The sequence below is a fragment of the Nomascus leucogenys genome, chromosome 16 (assembly GCF_006542625.1).
Source record: "Nomascus leucogenys isolate Asia chromosome 16, Asia_NLE_v1, whole genome shotgun sequence".
In the NCBI taxonomy this organism is placed as follows: Eukaryota; Metazoa; Chordata; class Mammalia; order Primates; family Hylobatidae; genus Nomascus; species Nomascus leucogenys.
The window spans coordinates 41,773,040-41,799,135 of NC_044396.1; the positions used below are offsets into that span (position 1 = coordinate 41,773,040).

The 26,096-nt window shown below is 40.4% G+C and overlaps 1 pseudogene; it reads right to left on the reverse strand.

Annotated features, from left to right (window-relative positions):
- Positions 1-1,325: 1,325 nt before the first annotated feature.
- Positions 1,326-26,096, reverse strand: part of LOC100598850 — an 83,323-nt pseudogene continuing 58,552 nt past the window's right edge.

Sequence of the window (26,096 nt, forward strand, 5' to 3'; positions counted from 1 at the left end):
AAGCATAGTCCCTGAAAGGTAGTTTTTCGGTCATCACCCTCCTCCCACCCTCCACCTTCATGTAGGTCCCGGGGTTTGTTGTTCTTGTGTATTCTTAGCCACTGCTCGTTTGGCTCAGTTTAGCTCACAGTGCTGACAGTGATTCTATTTGGGAACAGTATCTGTGGGAACCTTTGCTTTTGATGCCAATTTTAAATCTTCTATTCAAATACGTAAGCTAGTAACCAAACTAAAGTCTAGAATTGGCTTACTGATAACAAAGGAAAATTTCCCTTTCAAAGAAAACAACTTTGGAAAGCCTCCATAAGCCAAGCTGAGAATCAAGAGACTCTTGTCAAAGAATATTGTAAGTAAATGCACAGTAATAAGAAATTCGAGCTTTGGATTTCCTAAAATATTTCTGATGGGAGAGGAAATTCTTGGCAAGGTGGATGTGAGAAGTTTACCAGAACTCAAACATTTTCACATTTATCACACAGAAAATAACTTTGATTATCTGTATATGTTGACTTTATCCACTCTATTAATCAGAACTTTCTGGCAGCCAGAAAATGGGTCTCTTAGGGAATGTGACATAAAACAAAAGCAGATTTAGTTAGCATTAATAACAATAATTATTGGTCAACAAAATATATATACCATGTATATTTAGTAATCTTCTGTCACTTTTTCCTATACCTTGACTTAGTCATAGCTTTGGCATTTGTCATAATAGCAGCCAAATATTTGGTCCAAAGTTACAAATGAAAATGTGCACAAATCTTTTTAAATAGAAGCAAATATGCCAGAAATGATTTATATTATAAGTAGTTGAAAAAAATGGAGATATTTGACTATACATATTCAACAGTTTATACTACATTTTTTGAAAAATTTAAGACTTTGACTAAACATGTTTATCTTTGTCTGCTTATATCTGTGTATCCATCCACACACAATAGTTTATACTCTAGTATTTTTTTTTTTAATTAGACTTTGGCTAAAACAGAGTATGCCTAATACCTAAAGAATTCTATAATAATATGTTTTCTATGATTCTGAAGATACTTCAGATTTCCCAATGTCTCCAGTCAGTGTTAGAATTTTGCATATCTACCATTCCTTTTTTTAGTTATACTGGCCTGACAGTTAATAAAATATAGATGCTAAAATATCTGATAAGCAAGTTTTAAATATATGTCAATGTAAAAAGTCATGCTTTAAATACAAAAAGACTGCACTTTTCCCTGCTTACTTTTATTATTGTTTCCAAAAAGCGAAAAGGACATTGCTTTTATAATGGTTTAGTACAGCATATGAACATTTCTGTCCAAAAGAAATTTACTTTAGAGGCATGAAACCAGGCCCCAGCCATGCTTGATGACACAAAGTTCTGAGAGGTAAATCATGAGCAGCAATTTCAGGTCATTTCCCCGAGCAGGAGGGCATTTCGGCTAAGAAAGAACAGCAGAAAAATCAGGTACACTCAGCATGCTGATTTACCCAGTGCAGAATGGCTCTTGTCTAGAAAGGAGCTAGATTAGAAGTCTAATTTTTTAAGTTTCATATAAAGGAGAATTAACAAATAGTGCTCACAAAGAAAATGGTTGAAAATGCTTGTACTGAACCACGTTGAAGTATCTAAAGAAGTATTATATGCAGTCACCCAGGTTCATAGTATTACACATCTAGATATATCCACCATGAAGATGTTTGGCAAAATACAGGCAAAATGTCCAAATGGCCCTTTTTTAAAGCTTCTATTTGGAAATTTTAATACTGGAAGAGGGCTCTAAGAAATAAAAATAGCTGAATATCTGCATCCCATAATTAACCTATTATTCATTCATTCATTCACTCAACAAACACATATTTGAGGTCTTACTATGTGCTACATCTGAACTATGTATTGAAGGCACAACAGTGAGCAAGGCATGCAGTCTCTGACCTCATGAGCCACAGACGGAGTTCATATTCATTAACTGAACATTTCCTCTGTGTCTCTGTGCTGTGCTGACCACTGGTACTGCAGAAATATAGGAAAAAGTTCCTACTTTCAGAGGGCTCATGGTCTAATGGCGGAGATGAACACATTCACTACAGGTGAGGCGTCCTGGCATGAAATACACGAGGTGTTATGAGAATGCAGTAAGAAATAGATTTATGACAGTGTTTCTTCTCTAATAGCTGCTAAAGATGGTTCACTCAGTCATAGAGAAGTCGCCTTGCAGTCCTAAGCTGAGTGTTTTTTTATTGATCTATTAGTTTATAGACCATATTGGCCATTTCATTTATCTTGAAAATGAGAGTTTATCACTGAGATCCCATGGGGCTTTATATTAATTGAGTATTTAAAGAAAATTAAAAAAAAGAAACAAAATAGAGAAGTAAATGATTAGGTGTCGTGATGTGGCTTTTGACTTATAAACCTGAATTTGAGGTAAAAAAAAAACCAGGTTTCCTACTCTGCAGCCCATCAATTCCCGGCAGGTGGCCCCATGTGGCTGGAGGCAGGGCTTCCATGAAGTGTTGAGACCTTAAAGCTGTGGCCTTTGCTCTCCTTCCTCTTTCCTCTCCTTTGTAGCAGTCTTTGTCTATTCAAGGGCAAAAATGTGAATCATTTGAGGCGTAAACTGCACAAATGTAGAGCAATTTTAGAAATCCAGTATAACTTAACAGATACAGGGCTTTCTGTTGTCTGAGTTCCCAGAAGTCTGCCTTCATCTTTAGTTTCACTGAAATGTTGTCTCAGGTTGCCTGAGTCTTAAGAAAACAGGATCTTGATCCCTCTGTTTCATGTGAAAGGGGCAAACGCCTGTTCAGGCCTCACTTCCTGCCAAGCAATCTTCTGCCATCACAGGCCACCACTTGGCTGCCTCTGACTCATTTTCTCTGCCTCTAGCACTGCTCTTCTCTCTTATCTCACTCTTCTTATTTATTGTACATACTTCTTCATGCTACCTTCAGGTCATCATAGATTAACGTTTTCAAAACCTGTTACTATCTCAGTCACCCATAAAATGATTCTTGTTTAAAGACCGAAAGGGGCTCTGTGATCATACACAACTGAATGCAGGCAGAACTAGTCATTATGTTTGCCAATTTCATTAAGTGGGGGAAAAATAAAAAAACATAGCCTTGGCAGTTGGGGAGCTTCATTTAGACAAGTCGATTGAATGCTCTACTTCCTAACAGGGTGCTTTGATCTTGGATAAACACATACATTAGAAATTAATTATCCTAAAATGTTAGGTTTGCTTTTAAGAAATATTTTATGAAATGTTTCCAGTTATTTATAGGATATAATCTAAAGCCTTTATCTTATCATTCAAGGTTCATCAAAGTTGAGCTCCAGTTAAATTTTTAATTTTTTTTTATTGAAGTGAAACTCATATAACATAAACACTTTTAAAACGAAAAATTTAGTGACATTTAGTACATTCAAAAAGTTTGGCCACCACCACTTCTATCTAGTTCCAAACATTTTTATTACCCCTAAATAAACCCTGTACCCATAGGCAGTCACTCCCCATTCCTCTTTCCCCCAGCCGCTGGCAACCACCAATCTGCTTTCTGTCTGTAAAGATTTGTCTGTTCTGAATATTTCATATAAATAGATTCACACGACATGTGACCTGCTGTGACTGATTGCTTTGACTTAGCATAATGTTTTCGAGGTTCATTCATCGTGTGGTGTGAGAGGAAAACCTTTTCGCCTACCAATTTAGATTCAGTGACTGGGGCCTGCTAATTTAACTGACAATGGACAGATCAACAGGAGAAAAGATACATTTATTCATATGTAGAACACAAAAGAAGTGGCTCCTGAACTGCTAAAGATAGAGGTTTATATGGCAGCTTTCACAGGGGAAGAGGAGAGGGGAAAACGGGCTTCTTTGGGGAGATCCAATGGTTTCCTTATGAAAGACAAATCAATTTTTAGGGGAACAAACAGAAGATAAGAAAATTTGTGGCCGGGCGCGGTGGCTCACGCTTGTAATCCCAGCACTTTGGGAGGCCGAGGTGGGCGGATCACGAGGTCAGGAGATCGAGACCACGGTGAAACCACGTCTCTACTAAAAATACAAAAAAATTAGCCGGGCGTGGTGGTGGGCGCCTGTAGTCCCAGCTACTGGGAGAGGCTGAGGCAGGAGAATGGCGTGAAGCCAGGAGGCGGAGCTTGCAGTGAGAAGAGATTACGCCACTGCACTCCAGCCTGGGCGACAGAGCAAGACTCCGTCTCAAAAAAAAAAAAAAAAAAAAGAAAATTTGTTTATGTAGGTACAAGTGGCCTTCATCTTTTTCTGGGCTGTAAAACTCCCTGGAGAGGGATTTTGTGGCAGCCTCACTCCTAGAAGTTTCTGCTTCTAGTAGGATAAGGGAAGCTCCAAAAAAGCTGCTTTCTACATCTGTTGAATCTCAAATGACTTCATTTTAAAACAATCTTCATACCAACTCTGGGGGCCGAGTGTGTCCCCACAGCAGCATGTCTAGCACTTTGCTGCTTTCTACAGTTGAAAAACATTACATCCACTTGTTCATGGTTGATGGACATTTATTTTCTACATTTGGCTATTACAAATAATGCTACTATGAACATTCATGTACAAGATTCTGTGTGGGCTTTTCTCATTTCTCGAGTGGAAGTGATTGGGTCATAGATTAACTCAATGTTTAACTTTTTGAGGCACTGCCAGACTATTTTCCAAAGGGGCCACACCATTTTACATTCACATCCTAACCAGACTTGCTATTATCGGTTTTTTTTTTTTTTTTTAATTGTAGCCCTTCTAGTGGGTATCAAGTGTTATCACACAGTGGTTTTGATTTGCATTTCCTTAGTGACTAATAGTGTTGAGCATCCTTCCATGTGCTTTTTGGCCATTTGTATATCTTCTCTGGAGAAATGTCTGTTCAAGTCATTTATCCCTTTTTTAATTGGCTTGTCTTTTTAAAATTGTTTTTAGAGTTTTTAAAAAATATGTTCTGGCTTCTAGACCTTTATTAGACATGACTTGCGAGTACTTTCTCTCATTCTTTAGGTTGTTGTTTCACTTTCTTGACAATGTCTTTTAACATACCAAAGTTTTTAAGTTTGATAAAGTCCAGTCTGTTTTTTCTTTTGTTGCTCATGCTTTTTGTGTTAATTTTTAAATTTTAAATTCAAAAACAAGATGAAGAACTAGAAAAAGCATCTCTTTGGCTCAGTGTTATTTGAATGCCTTCAAAAAACTTATAGGGAAGTGGAATGCTGAATTCTGCTTCACTTTACTGTCTCTTCACTATATTTACTAGCTTGAAGAATAAATAAGAGGATTTTTTTTATATTTTGAAAAGATGAAACTTTCTGAGAACTCACCACTTATCAGAAACACCATTTTTATTTCAAGAGGCAAATATCTATCCTAAGAAATAAAGTACAGATTGCTCTGTTTACCATCAAAGGGCTATTTTCTGGAATTCTGCATATTATATATTTTCTTAGAAAATACTACAAAAGTTTTCCCATACCAAATAACAAAATCCTAATTCTAACATACATATAAAAAGTGTCTTGTGGAAAATATTAGTATTTATTGGCTAAGTGTCGATATTAGCCAGGTGTCAAGTATGCAGGAGACCTTTACTTCTCTGTGGTAGTTAATTTTATGTCAGTTTGGCTGGGTTAAGGCACACCCAGATAGCTGGTAAAGCATTCTTTCCAGGTGTGTCTGTGAGGGTGTTTCTGGAAGAGACTGGCATTCAACTGGGTGGGCTGAGGAAAGAGGACCTGCCATCACCAGTGTGGGATGGGTACCATCCAATCTATTGAGGGCCCAAGTAGAACAGAAAGATCTCTTTTTTAGAGCTGAGTCATCCATCTTCTGCACTTGTACATCAGAGCTCCAGGTTCTTGGGCCTTCGGACTCTGGGACTTAACACTGTTGGCCCTTTGTGTTCTCAGGCCTTCATCCTTAAACTGGGAGTCACACTCTCAGCTGCTTTGGTGTTCTGACCTTCAGACTCAGACTGAATGACACCCCTGGCTCCCCTGGGTCTCCAGCTTGCAGAGGGCAAATCATGGGGCTTCTCAGCTTCCATAATTGCATAAGCCAATCCCCATCATAAATCCCCACTTCTATGTCTGTGTATGTCCTACTGGTTTTGTTTCTCTGGAGAACCCTGACTGATACATTCTCTAACACTTCATAAATAGACTGTATTATCCATATTATTATGACACTCTAGGGCTAAGGGAAATTTTATAAAATTGGCCCTAAGTCATTCAATTTGTAGTTCATAAATGTAACACGAGCTAGACAATTTCAGTTTACAGCCTGATGACAACAGATGCAACATTCCAAAGTGATGTCACTTTTTTGAAAAGTGAATGATCCTACCTTTCCCCTGCCTATAACCTTTCAGTGGATTCCTATCATTTTTAGACTGAAGTATAAGGCTTACAAGGCCTTTCCAATTCTTTGCCTTTCTCCCCTGCCTCATTTTTTCAGCCCTCCCTCTTCTTTCCCTTTCTCACCTGATGGCCTTATCTTGCATCCCTAACATTCAGCCTGTTGCTCCTATAGCCAAGAGCTGAAAGGCTTTATGATGTGTTCTTTACCAAATGTATTATCTACAGTAAGGAGAGTGGAGAAACCTAGAAAGCAGGATTTTGGTTAGAATTCTATAAAACCCTCAGATATCCCATCTAGAGTTGACTTTTTAAGATGTGTGGGATGTGTCATTCCTCTGGCCTACATATTGATGCCAGCAAATTGATAAATGGTCTCCCAGCCCCCATGATCCTGGCAACCGCATGTGTCCCCTGATTGCCAGCTGCCATAGGCAAGAGTAAAGGGCCAGAGAGCTGTGTGATCTTGGCAGTTCCTTTCTCCTGCCACCCTTTCTCCTAATACCCATGATGTTAGCACTTCAATCTGCCTAGGAGAACATCATACATTGTAGTACAAGACCCCTTGTTTGTCTTTCTGTCAGTTGCTCAAAGAATCCCCAGACTCCTAGATCACCACTCAAGACTTGAACTCTTGGCCATATAGTCTGGTGATGCCAGCAGCCATGGTGTCTGATACTTGAGTTTTGCTCTGGCCGTGGTTCATCTGGTTTTATGCACCTTGGCTTCAAAGTTCTTCTAAAGCTAACCTCACAGTCAGATACCTGGATAAGTGATCAACAGCAGTGTTACCTGAAGTCTTTATGTATCTTATCTGTGCACTATCATCCTTTTCCATAAATGTGGGTTGAGGCCTGAATACTAATTCAATCTCACTAGCACCATCCATTTCTGAATCAATGGCAAATGTTGCATTGTCAATATCAAGCTCAAGCCCAGAATCAGCAGATGTTTTGGTCCATTTGTGACTATGGCCTGTTTCCTTGTTGTTCTGTGTGGATGCATCACTATAGTGCAAACCATCAGCATTCTCTTCTGCTCTGCTACCATTTTCAGTCTATTGTTTCTTGCCTCACTGTAATCTGCTCTTGACTGGTACCGTCAGTCCTTCTTCAGAGCTGAGACTGAGTGCTCACTGATTACTGTGCTTGTGGATGCTGGCTAATACTCTCTCTCCAAGAGCTTCATACTCATCATGACATGGGCAAATTTTGCTGATGAGTGCATCAAACATTTTAGACTAAAGTATAAGGCTTACAAGGCCTTCCCAATTCTTTGCCTACCACCCCACCTCATTTTTGTTAGCCCTAGCTCTTTTTTTCCTTTCTCACCCTGTGGCATTTTCTGGCATCCATAACATTGAGCCCATTGCTGCCATCACCAAGAGCTGAAGGATCCCCTTAGTGATCTTTTGGAAACTAGATTTTTTTTTGACAATTAGGATGTTTTTTGCTGTCATTGCTAAGGACTGTGATGATGCAGTCTGCACAAAAATGATGTAAACACTCCTTTATGGTCATGGTGTCTTTCAACACATCCAAACAAATTAGACCCATTATTTCACTCTGTAGACTTTGAGGTGAAGCCACAGTTTCTAAGCCATCTGTTACTTCCTCTTCAAGTGTTCGTTGTAATTCATATAAAGTGAACTCCTATGTTTTGGTTAATGGTTGAGATCCATTTGTTTGCACAGCCTGAGAAATTACAGCTCCTGCCCCCAGCCTAATTTTCTTTTTGACCTAGACTGGTTTACACTATTCAAATATTTTCCCCTTAATTTATGATTTTCTTTTTGGAAGGGACTCCATTTTCAGTACTTTTTTTTTCTCTTAAAAATATGTCTAAGTTTGGCCGGGCGCAGTGGCTCTTGCCTGTAATCTTAGTACTTTGGGAGGCCGAGGCAGGCAGATCACTTGAGGTTAGGAGTTCGAGACTAGCCTGGACAACATGGTGAAACCCTGTATCTATTGAAGATACAAAAATTAGTCTTTCCTGGTGACATGCACGTGTAATCCCAGCTACTTGGGAGGTTGAGGCATCAGAATCTCTTGAACCTGAAAGTGGAGGTTGCAGTGAGTCAAGATAGTGCCACTGCACTCCAGCCTGGGCAACAGAGAGAGACTCTGTTTCAGAAAAAATAAATTAATTAATTAAAACAAATCTATATATATATATATATGTTCTTTTCCACAAAGCTTGGTTCCATTTGAAGTACACTTCTGGCCCAGAAATTTTTCATAGTTCTGTACTGTTAAGTAAAGATTCAATTGGCCATCCTTTCCCCTTTCCCCCTCAAAAGGTCTTTAGGCCTGCAGAATGTTATATAATATGTATTCTGACTTTTTTCCCTACAGTCTTGTATATTTTCTTTTCTATATAAACTGCAGTATCTTCATGAAGACTAAGGGTCAAATTTACTATGCTTAAAGACAATTCTCATAGGATTATTCTTTCCATAGTATTTTCTTCCATAATTTTCTTATTTTAGAAACAAGTGTTTATTGAGTTAGTGTCCATTGTAATGCAATGTTATTTTTTTTAATTCCATTCTTTTCCCTTGTAATTTTGGAATTTCTGGTCCTGGAAAGAGAATCAAACAAAATCTTAATGTTAATCTATGAGAAATTGGTTCAGTGACAGATTTTGCTGAAGAAAGAAAAATTAAATTGGTTGTGAAATGTAGTCTTCAAGCGTATATTTGAGAGTGCTTTTGTCCAGGTGGGGTGGCTCATGCCTGTAATCTCAGCACTTCGGAAGGCCAGGGTGGGCTGATCACCTGAGCTCAGGAGTTTGAGACCAGCCTGGCCAACATGGTGAAACCCCATCTCTACTAAAAATACAAAAAAAAAAAAAAAAAATCCGGGAGTGATGGCGGGTGCCTATAGACCCAGCTACTCCAGATCCGGCTGAGGCAGGAGAATCAGTTGAACCCAGGAGGCGAAGGTTGCAGTGAGCCAGGGATGGTGCTACTGCACTCTAGTCTGGCAACAGAGGGAGACTCCATCTCAAAAAAAAAAATAATAATAATAATAATAATAATATGGTACATAGAATGAACCACAGAAAAAAATCCAGTTTGCTTCCATTAGAAAATGTGTTTAGCATTTCGAGTTGCCACATCAGCTTATAAATTTGGTGCACTCTGCTAATTACACCTTGTGGAAGCAGATGAATGAAACTTGAGCCCTGCTTTGATACGTAGTGAAAGATTATTCTGTAGAAGAATGTCAGCTAGTAGGGTAAAGTCATTCTACTTTTAATTTGTATACTGAGGGACAATGTTGGGTGTTTGGGAGCCAGAAGGCTTTATGCTAACAGGTTAGAAATAAGGTTGATTTGTGTGTTATTTTTCATCTCTCTCCTGACTCTAGGTATGTTTCCAAGTTTATATTATCGCACTATTTACAAACATATGTTTTCGTTGAGAAATTAATCCCAAAGGATTTTTGATAGATAGACCTCCAGTACCATTATAACTAAAGTCTGTCTAGTTATTGTACATATTTATCCATCAGTTTCAACAGACTGGGGCTGGCTTGGTGTTCTAAATGTATTTAAAATCTGTTTCTACAGGGTTTATTTTTTGTTTTGTTTTGTTTTGTTTTTAATCTGTGCTGTGAAATTTAAAAACCACTAAAAATGGAGGGAGCTTTTTTTTTTTTTGAGACAAAGTCTCATTCTGTTGCCCAGGCTGGGGTGCAGTGGTGCAATCTTGGCTCACTGCAACCTCTGCCTCCTGCGTTCAAGTGATTCCCATGCCTCACTCTGCTGGGTAGCTAGGATTACAGGCACGTGCCACTATGCCAAGCTAATTTTTGTATAAAAATCAAGGGAAATATTCAATTCCTTTTCTGATGTAATGTAAGTTGTATAGATTACTAATGCATGTCCCTGGTTTTGTGATAAAACTTCTTAGGTTTTATTGATGATGTTTTAGATTCATAGTTGTGTTAAATCAGTTAAATAGATTCCCATTGTGAATATTAATTGAAATTTTGTCTTTAGGTAGAGAGTTATTCATAAATACAAGCTCTGTGCCTAGAGAATGTATGTGTTTTTATCTGTTAGTATGGAAGGATATAAACTACATCATTAGTGAAAAAAAAAAAGACTTGAACGCTTTTCCCTGTCTCCTATCCTTCCTGAACTACCGAAAATCCTCTCTTGCAGCCTCTGGAGCTCATGGTGCATCACCAGTAAATTCCTTAGGGACTTCCTCTGACCCTCTTCCTTCTTGCTCTGACCAAAATCATGATCTTATCTGAGAATACTGCCTCCCTTGTAGCTCTATCAGTTGGCATTTATTTTCATTTCATTAAGCTCTGTAACACTAGGCCTGGGGGTAGAGTACCTGCTCACCTTGCTCACTGCCACATCCAGACTAGTGTCTCTTTCTCCTTCTGAAAATGCCCTGGCTTTGCAGCTCATGCCATTAGTCTATATTACTCACTAGCCTTCCTTAGCACAGTTGTCTCCAGGCCCTGTCCTGCTCTCCACGTTAATGGAAGATGTTAGCACCTGCCCTGCCACTCTGTCCAACACTCCTGTTATAATTCTAGATCTTTCAGTATCGACACAGATAATCCTTCCAATATTTGGCTTCTTTTTTCCTTGTCTGCCTCTCCTACATTGACCTTGTGCCAAGACCAGCTCAGTCATGGAGACCCTAACCCAGCAGCAGTAGAGAAATTAAAGACACAAACACAGAAATATAGAGTGTGGAGTGGGAAATCAGGGGTCTCACAGCCTTCAGAGCTGAGAACCTCAAACAGGGATTTACCCACATATTTATTGACAGCAAGCCAGTCATAAGATTTCCTAAAAGTATTCCTTACGGGAAATAAAGGGATGGGCTGAAATAAAGGGATGGGCTCTGGCTAGTTATCTGCAGCATGAACATGTCCTTAAGGCACAGATCACTCATTGTTTGTGGTTTAAGAATGCCTTAAGCGGTTTTCCACCCTGGGTAGGCCAGGTGTTCCTTGCCCTCATTCTGGTAAACCGATAACCTTCCAGCATGGGCGTCAAGGCCATCACGAACATGTCACACTGCTGCAGAGATTTTGTTTATGGCCAGTTTTGGGACCAGTTTATGGCCAGATTTTGGGGCCTGTTCCCAACATGTTTCCCTTCTTTGTTTTGCAAAGCAATAAAAGCAAAGACAGCTTTGTCACGATGAGCTACTTCTTGCAGGAGGCAGGATCTGCATCTGCAGAGGCAATGGTGATCACTGCTATCATAGCTACCATTAAATTACTCATTGTGACTGGTTGTCCTGCTTTCCTCAGGTTTTCTTCCACCATCTGTGATAGCTTCTTGATCTGTCCCCAGGTGGATGGCTGTGTTCGACGGGTGTTGCTTGTGACAGTTGGGGTCCTCCGCATAGTCAGTCTCAACATGGCTGCAACTGAGGGGAGCTCAGGATCCTCCCAGAATCTCTTCCTCAGCATCTGTTTCATGGTAAGGTTTCAGGTGTCTCGATGGTATCCAAATTGGCTGTTGATTTTGGCCTGGAGAAACACAAGCATAACTTCTACCCCAAGTTATTATTTTACCTATTTCCCAACTTTTTGTTATTGGATCTCTCCACCAAACCAGTTCTGCTTCTGTCTTTGCAGCTGGTTTCTGTAGATGCTGTTAGCATCTGGCCTTGAGGCAGGCAGGCTCAAAAAATTTAAAGTTAATAATGCTAGATTCAGTTGCATATGCGGTGTTCCATAGTCCCTGTTTTCCCCTCTCTGCTTTTGCAACTTCTGTTTCATGGAGAGTTTCATTCTTTCCACTATGGCTTGTCCTTGAGAATTATATGGGATACCAGCAATGTGTTTAATCCATATAGAGAAAAATGTAGCTAGAGCTTGGCTAGTATAGCCTGGGGCATTATCTGTTTTAATAGAAGCTGGAATGCCAGTCACCACAAAACACTGCAAAAGGTGACGTTTAACACAGGCAGAAGACTCTTGATTGGCATGTAGCCCAGACAAAGTGAGAAAAGGTGTCCACACATACATGTACATAAGCTAGACTCCCAAATGAGGGAACATGTGTGACATCCATTTGCCAAAGAGAATTAGGTTCCAATCCTCTAGGATTAACTCCTGTAAAAGATGAGTAAGTTACCATTTGGCAAGTTGGGCATCACTGGATAATAGCTTTAGCTTCTTTCCAGGTAATTCTGTATCTGCATTTGAGACCAGAGGCATTAACATGGGTTAAATTGTGAAAGTGTCTAGCATTAGATATCACATTAGCAGCTAGGTGATCAGCCACTTGATTCCCTTCAGTCAAATGTCCTGGAGGAGGTGTATGAGCCCCAATGTGAGTGATGTAGAAAGGGTGCATTCCACTCCTAACTGCTGTTTGCAATTGGGTAAATAAAGTCATCAGTTGTTCATCTGTATGAAATAGTAACTGAGCATTTTCAATTAACTGTGTGGAATGAATCACATATGAAGAATCAGAAATCACATTAACAGGCATATTAAAAGCAGTCAATGCCTCAATTACAGCTACAAGCTCCATTTTGAGCTGAAGTATAGGGTGTCTGGAAAACTTTACTTTTTAATCCAGAATAAGAAGCTTTACCATTACTAGACCCATCTGTAAAAACATTTTCAGCACCTTCAATTGGTTTAAATTTAGTTATTCTAGGGAAGATCCAATTAGTTAATTTCAAAAATTGAAACAGTTTCATTTTAGGAAAATGATTATCAAGAATTGTTCAGTAACCAAGTCCTCTAAAGCCTCCATTTTTCTCTTTACTCAGCAGCCATTGTTCTATCCAAATTGGCTTATATGTTAACCATTTTAAAGGTATAGGTTCTGGAGGCTTAACAATGGCCGCCATCAAAAATGATATCCTAAATCTTGGCGGGAACTTTGTCTTTCTGCTTGAAGCGGTTCCTTTAAACCTTGCAAATTTTTTCCTAGTCCCATACCAGGGACATACCCCATTTCATGCATCGTATGTTGACTGTGAGGGCTATATAATTGTTCAGCAATTAGAACTTGTGCTCCCCATTGTTGTAATAAATCTCTCCCCCATAAATTTATAGGTACAGAAGTTATAATTGGTTGAATAGTCCCATTTGTCCATCAGGCCCTTCACAATGCAAAATATAACTACTTTAATTACTTCAGGGCCTTTACCAACTCCAACTATGTTAAATTGAGCAGGTTGAATTGGCCACACAGATGGGCAGTGCTGTAGAGAAATGATTGAAATGTCTGCTCCCGTGTCTACCAAATCTTTAACTTTCTTTCCCTGAATAGTTGTTGCACAGGTAGGATGTTTATCAGTGATTTGATTCACCCAGTAAGCTGCTTTGCCTTGTTTATTTGTGCTTCCAAATCCTCCTGCTCATTTAATTTCACTTTTCCCCATTTCCACATACAGTATAATCAGGAGCTGTGATATATGCTCTCCTGGCTCTGCTTTCCAGGGAACAGAAGTAGATATAACAATTTGAATTTCCCCATTGTAGTCTGAATCAATGATTCCTGTTTGTACTTAAATTTAAACTAGACCTTCCTAGAAGTAATCCTATCATCCCCGCTGGCGAGGGTCCACAGACCCCTGTTGGAACTTTTTGCGGGGGCTCCCCAGGCAGAAGGCTCACAGCTTTTGTGCAGCATAAATCTACTGCAGCACTACCAGCTGTGGCGGGGGACAGACATTGTACAGGGATGAGGAAATGGCCTGACACAGAAATGCCCCGGTTTAGAATGGGGCCCGGGATGGGCCCCTCATGACATTTCCCAAATTTAAAAGGAAAAGGCTCAAATGTAGCTACAATATTCCCCTGTTAATTGGGTGGGTGTATCCTAACAGGGAACTGCCAAGCCTCTAAATCACCCTCTCTTCTAGCTTGCTGGACTCCCGCCTGAATAGAACTGAGAGCAGTCATTCAAGGTGCTGTTCAAACAGTCACTGGGGCAACTACTTTTTGCCCAGTGTCCTCTGGAAAAGAAAGATCTGGAGGGTCAGGCCACTCTTTTTCTTCAGAATACCGAAGGGGTGCAGAAGTGTAGGGATGAACCTCTTTCTCCTTTGCCATTTTAGCTTTAGCTGGCAAACAAACCTGCTCTGATACTTCTTCTGTTACCTTGTTATACTCTCCTTCCTCATCATTAGTGTGAAAAGTTTCCAAGGTGGAACAAACCAGAGCCCACATTTGTCCCATTGTTACCCTGATGCTTCCAAGATCCCCTTCTTACTCACCATGGGGATTGCTTTAAGAGTACTGGGGTGTCCTCCAGTTTACTTCCATGTTCTCCAACGGTTGCTCTGGTGACCCTTCAACCTGGGCTTGAGCCCCCATGTATGGACGCCACTTGCCGAGACCAGCTTGGTCGTGGAGACCCTAACCCAGCGGTGCTAGACAAATTAAAGACACACACACACAGAAATATAGTGTGGAGTGAGAAATCAGGGATCACGTGGCCTTCAGAGCTGAGAGCCCCAAACAGAGATTTACCCACATGTTTATTGACAGCAAGCCAGTCATAAGATTTACTGAAAGTATTCCTTATGGGAAATAAAGGGATGGGCTGAAATAAAGGGATGGGCTCTGGCTAGTTATCTGCAGCATGAACATGTCCTTAAGGCACAGATCACTCTTGCTATTATTTGTGGTTTAAGAACACCTTAGGCAGTTTTCCACCCTGGATGGGCCAGGTGTCCCTTGCCCTCATTCCAGTAAACTGACAACCTTCCAGCGTGGGTGTCAAGGCCATCATGAGCTTGTCACAGTGGTGCAGAGATTTTGTTTATGGACAATTTTGGGGCCAGTTTACGGCCAGATTTTGGGGCTGTTCCCAACAACCTTGTCCCTCACATAATCTCTGCTGCTTATAACTCTAGTTATATTCTACATCCGTCTTTAGAAATATCTTGTTTCCTCTCCATAATGTCAATTTTAACAATGCCACTCTTTGACCAATGCTTCCTACCCATCTAAATCAACTTCCCTCATGTCTGAGCTCCCAACACTTCTTTGACCTCACTGGGGTTTACAGTCCTTTCAATTTCCTATAGTCGTTCATGTTCTCACTTTCTGTGTCACCCCATTTAGATGTCGTGTTGTGTGATGGTAATTACTCCTTTGCCTATACTCTCAACTACCTTGCCTCCTTTTCCTCCTCTGCAGACAATTGACTGAGGTTGGAGAAAAATGCTGACTGGCTTTGTTTTAAGTTGACAATCACTAACCCCAAGTAAATTTTAGTGCTGCCTGGTAATCCCACTCTCTTTTCCAGTACTCATCACTTTCCCACTCTCCTGGATGATTATTTTCCCTTCCTTGCTCTCCTAAAACCACCGCCATCTCCATCATTATTGTTCTCAGTTGGCAACCTTGGTCTCTAATCCACTGAGAAAATGGAATCAACCATTGAGTCTCTACCAGCTGGATGGTACTCTAACACTTGGCTGCTATTGGGATGAGTGTGGGTCAACTGTTTGCTTTCCCAGCTAACACCAAACCCTTCACTTGTCTACCGGACTCTATCCCCCGTCATCAACTCAGTGATGCCGCTTCTGTTTTCTGATTCTTTCTCCTGCTTCAACATGTTTTCGCCACTGTATAAGATTATTCACACTGGCATACAGAAATGTTGGATGTCTTTCAACATTTATTGAAAACTTCCCTTGATGCCATTTTTCCCTTACCATTAATTGTGAAGTCAGGTGTAGATACTCTTTACTGAGTTGAGGAAGCGCCCTCTGTTCTTAGTTTCCTAAGGGTTTTTACTGTGAATGGCTGTGGGATTTTGCCAAATGCCTTTTCTGCATCAATAGAGATGATCAATTGATATGACCTTCTCTTTTTTCAATCTTTCACATCTTGGCAAATGGCAACTTAATCTCTCCAGCCACTCAAGTTAAAGAACTTTAGTGTCACAGTTGACTTTAGTTTTTCTCCCGTGTTCTATGTCCGGTTTGTTGGCAAAGCCTATTATCTTTAACTTCAAAATATATCCAAGGCTTGTCATGTCTCAGCCACTCCATGGCTACCATCCCAGTCAAAACTACCACCACCTCTTATGTAATGGTATCTCTGCCCTATCTCTTTCTTTCATCTGAGTTTCGCACTGTCAATTTTTCAGTCTGGAAAATTAAGTCTGGAACTCTCAGTAAACACTCTTGTTCTACTTTCTTCATTTATATAGCATAAATAAATGTTAGGACTTGTGGCATCTGAAATTTTCATGTGCTTAAAATTCTAAATTTCATAATTTTCTACTTTAATGGCTTCCTAAAGCAATCTGACTCTCATGGCACACGTTCTTAAAATTCACTTTAAACTAGAACAATCTTTCAAGTGCTCAAATTCATACTTTTAGTTCAATGACATTGCCTTTCAGTGAAAAAGTAAATTTAAAACAATTTAAGTGAAAGCAACAGAGGTTGAATGAGGCTTTTGATGAATTCATTCACAGTTTGTGACAGTGTATGATTGTTCTCATGAATTTTGTTCATTCAAGTTTTGGGAAAAGGGTAATGAAAATGCCCTGCAAGGTCAGCCAATCCATTATCCATATCAGGGCAAAATATTTCTCTTCCAAATGAGCCCATCAAGCCTCTGCCATGCTGAGGCATCCATCCTGGATCTCAGCATGGCAGGGATCATTCAGGCCGTGGGAGCTGTCAGACCTTTTGATCTAAAGGCGGTTAAAAAAAACCCCACAGCAGCCCCACTCAACAAAGGCCATTTGTCTGCTTGACATCAAAATAGTCTAAGTTACAAGGATTGTAGTTTATCATCTTCATGGAGGGACTTTTTTCCCTTAGTTTGTCATTCCTCACATCCAGCCAGCCATCTTACTAATATATCCAGGGTTTATCTGAGCATTGTATAGTTTTTGTTTGTTTGTGCTTAACTTTTCTGATGTTTGAGTGCTTCCTTTCACTCATGCTGCCTCAAGAAGGAAGCCTGACTTCCCCTTTTCTGAGGCTATTAAAATTAAGTGAAAGGCACCTGACGTGATCCTGCTTTCACTGCTGAGATGACAGCTTTTTGTTGGGAAGTAATTTTTAAATTCTGTAAAGTCTATCATAAAAAAGCACCAATTTATGCAACATAGAAAATTAAGAAATATTCTTATTTTGTAAGAGTTCTTAACTTTTTAAAGAAAAAAGTGAAAATTCATCATAAACTCAAAATTGTCTTTGTAACTCCCAAAGCCATGCCCCTCCCTCCTCTCTGGAGCATTTATGTAAGTTTAACATGAATCTTTCTAAGTCTCCTTTTTGTTCTATTTGTCTATCTATCAGCAGTAGATATCCTGAAGTGTCTATATTAGTTTGCTGATCTTTTTGTTTGTCCCTGTGCCTATTCTGTGTTTTATTACTTAGTTTCCTGTCTTTTCCTCCTTCCTTTCTTCCTTCCTTCCTTCCTTGCTTGCTTTCTTGCTTTCTTTCTCTTTCCTTCTTTTCTTTTACTTTTTCTTTTTTTTTTTCAAGAGTCTTGCTCTGTCACCCAGGCTGGAGTGCAGTGATGCAATCATAGCTCGTTGCAGCCTCAACCTCCTGGGCTCAAGCAATCCTCCCACCTCAGCCTCCCAAGTAGCAGGGATTACAGGCCTGCACCATCATGCCTAAATAGTTTTTGTATTTTTTAAAAGACAGGGTTTCACCATGTTGCCCAGGCTGATCTCAAACTCCTGGGCTCAAGCAATCCACCTGCCTTGGCCTCTCAAACTGTTAGGATTATAGGCATGAGCCACCACACCTGGCAAGTTCCCTACTTTTTTTTTTTAAACTGTTCTTGATGTCAAGCAGGATCATTTTCTGTTTGTTTGTTTTCTTTCCAATAACTTAACTATTCTTAGGACTTTATTTTTTAAATAAAATTTTAGAATCTGTCAAGTTCTACAGAATTTTGATGGAAATATCACTGATTAAATAGTTTAAATTGCCTTCCTAGTCAAGAGCATAACGTATCTCATGACTTGCTCAGATCTTTTTGTCCTTCCTAATGATTAACATCTTCATTTTATTCATAAAGTTTTATTTGTTTACTTTTAAAAAAAGGATTTATGCCCTTTTATAGCAAGTCCCATTTACAGCATTGTTTCTGTAGGGGAAATTCACCTCAAGTTCCAAACAACCTAGCTAAAAAGCAACTTTGGGAATATGTGCTGCATGGAAGCTGGAAATGCTTCACTAGTGATGGTCTACCCACTGTGGGCTCTGTTTTGTAAAGGTCATTTTCAGCTCATTCTGCTTTAGAAATTTTTTCTGTTGGTATGTCTCTATATTATATAGATAGCTATTTGCCTGTGTGGTTATTAGGAGAAGATGAAAGCTTAATTCACTGAAATCTCTCCTTCCTTCCCTTCCTCCTTTCATCATCCCTCCTTTCCCCCTTTTCACCTTCCTCTTTCAGCCCTTCATCTCCGCTGTGAGGCAGGCAGTGGAGTGAAGGCCATGGGCTCCGTGGAGCCTCACCCCATCATGTCTGACTGCTCAGAGCCCTCCGTGTCGTTAGGAGCCCAGGACAGTCCCTCCTGAAGCACATGGGCTTTCAGAATGAGTTCTCTCTGCTAACAAGGCTTATTCTTTCATCATCAAAATGTTCCTTAAATTATCCTGGGCCAAAGCCTTAAATATAAAGCTAGCTGGTGCAACTTTATTATAACACGTAGTTTGAATTTAAGCACCTGGATTTGAAATGTTGGAAAATAAGTGTGATTGAGTTTTAGTTGTGTATTCATAAACAGTTGGTGAGGTGTTTATATCTAGGCAGCTCAACCCTAACTCTGGAGAGGGTCAAGTGCTTGGCCTCAGAGATGGAGAGGACAGGGCTCAGTGGCCGCACCTACGGCAGAGTAGTGCAGCAGGCCCCTTCTGTCGCTGTTGGTCACTGGAGTGCCCTTTCTCTGGGCCAGTGATGGAGGCTGGGCTTCTTTGGAGACCCACAGTCTTTCAGGGCCTCCACTTCCTTTCCCTGCCACCTGTGTCCTTGTATCTGGAATGGGGAAATGGTAGGGAACCCTTTACTGTAATCCTCCAGGAATAGAACAAGAGGTTTATTATTATTATTATTTGAGACAGAGTTTTGCTCTTGTTGCCCAGGCTGGAGTGCAATGGCGTGATCTTGGCTCACTACAACCTCCGCCTTGAAAGAGTCCTTTCTCTTTTAACCTACAATGACCCCACCCTAGGACAGAGATATGCATACCTGAAATGGGATATGGATTCAAAGGATGGCCATCATGGCCTTGGAATCTCTCTTCCCCATATATCCCAGCTCCTGGCATAGGCTCATTCTCCACTAAAGGGGGTGCCACTCCAAGAATGCCTGACTCTCCAATATCATCCTGCTAGTGTTGGCCTACTGGGTCTATCCTACCTGCTCACCAAACACATCCAGACATGTTTCAATCCTACCAATGGACATGCTACAGGCTCAGGCTGCAAACTGGCAGGTTCAAGCAGTTCTCCTGCCTCAGCCTCCTGAATAGCTGGGATTACAGGCATGCACCACCACGCCCGGCTAATTTTGTATTTTTATTAGAGATGGGCTCCATGTTGGTCAGGCTGGTCTTGAACTCCTGACCTTAGGTGATCTGTCAGCCTTGGCCTCCCAAAGTGCTGGGATTACAGGCATGAGCCACTGCGCCCGGCCAAGAGGTGGTATTAAGCTTATTAACATTTAATCATGCTTCATGAATTTTTCAAAGGCTCACTCATTCAGAGCAAAAATAACTTGTGTATAGTTTCACCTCTGGACCTAGAAAGCCAGCCCTTAATCAGGTGAGCAGTCTCACATATACTTGGCTGATAGCACTGGGTATACATTTGAATCTTCTACTTTGTGAGTAATTAGTCTCCTATGGCTTGTTATGAAAAAATTAAGTGAAAGGTCAACTTGAAAGAAAAATATCTCACAGTCTGCCAAAACTTGGAATTGGTTGGCACAGAAATGCATGATTAAAACATCAAAGTGTAGGTACGTTATGGTTTCAGCTTTTTTTCTTGTATAGACACAAGGCTATTATTGTGCATAACGAACATGTAAGACCTTAGCTTTTATAAGTGTGGAAAATAAGGTCAACATTTTTTCTTTAATATACATCTGGCTAATTATGTTGAGTTTTACCTTTCAGAATAAGGAGAAAAATATTTCTAAAGAAAGAAACGTAAGAAGCAGCCAGAGTGAGTAGAAAGGCCCAGGGGGTTGCCGTAATGGAGTCCTTCCTCTCATGCAGACACTGGGCCATGCGCCGCCCTTTGTTATCTCAGGGAAAAAGGAGAGCAGGGACTGAAAAGCCTTAGGAAGGAAATGGCCCTCTCTCAGTTGCAATCCATTCTTTCCACTGAGAATCTTGCATTACCCAATAACCTATCATCTTCACAGGCCAATAACAAGGCAGACTGGAGGAGGGTATACATTGTCCTCTTTTTTTTTTTTTTGAGACAGAGTCTCACTCTGTTACCCAGGCTAGAGTGCAATGGTGCAATCTCTGATCACTGCAACCTCCATTTCCCAGATTCAAGTGATTCTTCTGCCTCAGCCTCCCAAGGAGCTGGGATTACAGGCACCCACCACCATGCCCGTCTAATGTTGTGTTTTTAGTAGAGACAGAGTTTCACCATGTTGGCCAGGCTGGTCTTGAACTCCTGACCTCAAGTGATCCACCTGCATCAGCCTCCCAAAGTGCTGGGGTTACAGGCGTGAGCCACCGTGCCCAGCCTGTACTCATTTTAAATAAAAGGGAAAAAGCATAGACCATGTGCTTAGAGGAGAATTCCAGGCTGATTATGGGCCTCAAACTTGATTTCCCTGGTTTGCCCAGGCTCTTCATACCTGTAATGAGAAAACATGTGAATCTGCTTTTCCTATTATGAAATATTCACGTTAATTAAAAGAATAGTTATGGAGTACACTTTAGGTGCAATATGAGGTGGCAGGTGAGAGAGAGGATTGAGGATGATCTCTGTGCTCAGGACATAGACATCTATTGGAGGATAAATGCAATGACCCGCCCTACCAAGAATAAGATGAGATATGCCCAAACAGGGCCAAATGCTAATGCTGAGGAAGGACTTACAGAGAGCTTCCAGGAAGGGCCCTGGTGGGTAGGAGATGAGGAACAGTGACTTCAGACAAAAGGACTAAAGAAATGCAAGAAGGCACAGAAGTTCAAGGCTTTGCCATGGAGTTGTGACAGACAGGTCCGGCTGGTGGGCCACCTGGGAATGTTGGTTGAAATAGGCTGGAAAGGCATCTGCATTTGGACTTTAGCGGGCTTTGAATGCCAAGAAGAGCAGAAGTGAGAATTTCAGTAAAGACTTTCAAACAGGGGAGTGGCATAACTACATTTTGTGATTAAGGAACTAATTCTGGAGTCAGTGTAAAGGATGGATTGGAGAAGAGACAGACTGGAAGCAGAGGACCTGTCAAGAGGCCATTGTTGTCAACAGTGACGGTGAGAAGCTCTATGGAAACAAAGCAGATACGAACAGGGAAGCAAGCATGATCTTTGGAAAAACATGTCAAGGCTGGTAGAAAGAGCTTTGGGCATGGGCATTGGACACCTAGATTCTGCCACTTCCCAGCCATGAGATTAGGGCATGTTTCTTAAGTTGCTGAAATCAGTTTCTTCATTGGTAAAATGGAAGTGATATCTACCTTATGAGAGAAGTTTTGGGAGAGTGCTTTGTACATTCTAAACTGCAATACCCATTGTGATATTCTTAGGTTTTTAGAATGTTGAGAGTGTCTTATTGAATTACTTAACAGATACTTATTGAGTGCCTTTTGTAGGCTGGGCATTGTTTTAGCTTTTGGGGACTCAGCAGTGAATAAAACAAGTAAAATGGCCTGCGCTTATGGAACTTATACATCATGGGGGGATAGAAGAGAAACAAAAGATATAAAATATATAGCCTGTTGAGAGAAATGAGTGGTTAGGAGAAAAAAATGAAGATAAAAATGGGGATACAACATGATGAGACAGCATGACGAAATTTCACATAAGTTGCCCTGGGAAGGTCCTTACTGTGACAGACTGGAAGGAAGTGAAGAAGGCAGAGTGCAGATGTCTGGGAAAGAGGCTTCAAGAAAGAGGAAACAGGAAGTGCAAGGTCCTGAGGCAAGAGTGTGCTCGGAGTATTGAGGAATAATAAGAAAATGCGTTTGACTGGAGCAGAGAGCTGAGAAGGCAGATCATGTAGAGTTTGTGGGACAGAGTAAGTGCTTTGGCTTTCACCTCGCTGAAAGAAGGAACTTCTGGAGGGTTTTGAGCAGAAGGATGATGAGGTCTGAGGTAGGTTTTAACTAGATACCTCTGACAGTAAGTTGAAAAGAGATGCAGGAGGTAAACATTAAAAAAAAGAGACCAGTTTGGAAGCTTTAAAAATGATCCAGGGCACATGTTATGGTGTTTGAACCAGGGTGGTGGCATGAGGGTAGGGTGTGAGAAGTGTTCAAATCCCTGGTATGTATTGAAGATGAGCTCACAGTATTTGCTGGTAGACTCCAGATAAAGTGTAAGAGAAAGAAAAGCCAAGAATGACTCCAAGATTAATTGTTCAGGGAAAACTGCAGAGGGAGCTGCATTGGGTAGGAATCTTAGCAGCTCCACACTGAATTTATTCTAACTGAGATCCTGAGCAGACATATGTGGCAGGCAGTTGACCATGAGTCTGGAGTTGGGGGAAAGTTCTTGAATGGTGATGTAGAATTGAGGGTCTTTAGCACAGAGCTACTAAAAGGAGAAGTGAATTTAGCCAAAACAGTTTTATTGACCAAGAATATAAAAGTGGTTTTTCAACTCACCAAGATTCTGAATACACAGGCAATGGCCAAACCATATGTAAAAATGAAACCAACCCAATTGTCCCATAGATTTTTTTTTATAAACATAGAAGTTGACCATTTTGATCTTACAGCTTGAAACTTACATTTTTTTTATCAGAGTTCTTTCCTCAAGAAATGACCTCCCAGGCCTCTCAAAAAGTATCAAAGAACAGAAACTCACCAGATCATCACATGCAGACAATGAGACGGCAGGCCCCTCATTTATTGTGATTGCTTCTTTACCCCTACCTAGTTCCTGTTTTCTTATACATTGTTACATTTCTTCCCTGCTATATAAACCCCTAATTTTAGTCAGTCTGGGTGGTGGATTTGATACTGATCTCCCATCTCTTGGCTGTAGCACCTGATTAAACCTTCTTCCTTGGCAATACTCATTGTCTCAGTGATTGGCTTTCTGTGTGGTGAGCAGCAGGACCTAGACTAAGCCCCTGGTGTTTCAGCAACAAAAATAGAAGTCTGGCCTATAATCTGTAGCAATCAGCCCAGGAAGCCAGCCTGCTATTATGTCAGATTTATGTAAGTCAGATGACTGTTTCTGGTAACAATCCAGAATGCCAAACAATAGTCTGTAACCATCAGTCCCAAATGGCAAGAACTTGATGAATAACTGCCAGTTTTCCCAATTATTGTCTCTAATTCCAACTTATGACCACCAGAGAAAGCCAAATATTCTCCCCTACCCAATCACATAGGATGACCCTTCTAGTCAGCTGCCTCCATCTCTCTCAGGCCAACACCTCCACTCAGGGCACACCTGAAGCTTTCCTTTCCTCCACTATACAGCTTCTCCACCTTTCTGCCTAAATTTGAGTCTCTGCTAAAGCAAGTGATACAAGTGGCTGAATTCCTTGCTACAGCAAGCTCAGAATAAATAGCCTTTGCTTTTCTCATTTGGGTGGTCTGTATCTCCTATAATAGCTGTACACCACAGAGGAATGACCATTCTGGTAAAGAGATTATACAGAATAAACATAGATCTATTTGGGACTACTTAGTGTATTAAATTCCCTCCAAAAAGAACACCGTAATATCTTTAGAAATCCCCTCCCCTTCCTTTTGTGGCTTCCTATATATTTCCCTAAACTATCATAGTTTAAAATGTTTAAACTTATTATGTGCATCAAAGAACAAATACAATGTTAAATTGGGTCTTTTCTACTATGAAACAGCTGAATACAAGCAATTAATCATATGGTTAAGGAGTTGCCTTAATTTGGGTTATTTGTACAGAAATAACTAGAACAGTATGGTCTATTTACTTCGTGCTAATAAAGAGTTAAATTTGGCTTGGTCTAAATAATTTGTTAAAAATAGTTTTATCATGACAGAGGATATGTTTATTTTTTTGAAACAGATAATTAGGCAGCATATCTGTTATGAAAAGCTTGTAAATATTACAGTAAAAAATTATGATTAGAGTAGTTACATGGTTCATATATTAAACATTTTTTTCCAAATAGTTATCCAAATTATTGAACTTTCTTTCATTGTCATTCCCTTTCCATCCCAGATTTTAAGGTAAAGAAGCTGAGATTTTATTGCCACTGAAAAGAATCATGCTTTGAAATCAGACTGGGACAAAAAAAAACTCCTTATTTGGTTTGAGGAGATTTTGTCAGAGCCTTTGTTTCACTAAAAGCAAATAAATCCAGTGAGATAATGTACATCAAATAATTTTACAAGCTAAATGCTAATAACAATTTATCTCACTGGATCTACAAGTCAGTCTTGTGATCTACAGAAGGCAGATACTATGATCTCTGCCTCAAGAGGGAGGGGATTGAGAGTGAGAGAAGTTACAAGTTACAAGATTAGCCCAAAGAGAATTTGCCTCTAGTGGAACAAAACTCTAACCCAAATCTCCTGAAACCAAGTAAACAATATTTTTCTTTGTCCCACTCTGATTTCAAACCATGATCCTTTTCAATGGCAATAAAATCTCAGCTTCTTTTTAATGTTAAGATATGATATGGAGGCCAGGTGCGGTGGCTCGCTCCTGTAATCCCAGCACTTTGGGAGGCTGAGGCGGGCAGATCACCTGAGGTCGGGAGTTCGAGACCAGTCTGACCAAGATGGAGAAACCCCGTCTCTACTAAAAATATAAAAATTAGCCGGGTGTGGTGGCGCATGCCTGTAATCCCAGCTACTCAAGAGGCTGAGGCAGGAGAATCGCTTGAACCTGGGAGGCGGAGGTTGCAGTGAGCAGAGATCATGCCATTGCACTCCGGCCTGGGCAACAAGAACGAAACTCTGTCTCTCTCTCTCTCTCTCTCTCTCTCTCTATATATATATATATATATATATATATGGTATGGAAATGTAAGGATAAGGATAGAGTCAAATAATTTGGATAAGTGTTTGGAAAAACATGTTTAACATATGAACTTTGTAATTATCCTATTCATAACTTTTGGCTATAACATTTGCAATTCATCATCATCATCAAAAGACAGTGTCTGAAGATTCTAATTGGCTTTTCTTTTTGATTCTAGAATCAAGCAGTATCTTATTATATGAAACAGAGTAAGTTTCCTAATGAGCTAAGCAGAGGTGGGTGGCTTTATAGGCAGAAAGGACTGAAGAAAACAGAAATAAACAATGAAAAGCAGATTGGCCATTTCAGTTACTTTCCCTATAGGGTTAAAACAGAGTGATTTTTCTTATCAGGCCAACTCAGGCAAACTGGGCCCCTTCTGATTGCTTGCTGTGAATCTCCTGTGCTTTTTTTTTTTCTTTTTCTTTTTGAGGCAGTCTCGGCTCTGTCACCCAGGCTGGAGTGCTCTTGCTTGATCTCTGCTCACTGCAACCTACACCTCCTGAGTTCAAGTGATTCTCGTGCTTCAGCCTCCCAAGTAGCTGGGATTACAGGCACCCACCACCAAGCCTGGCTAATTTTT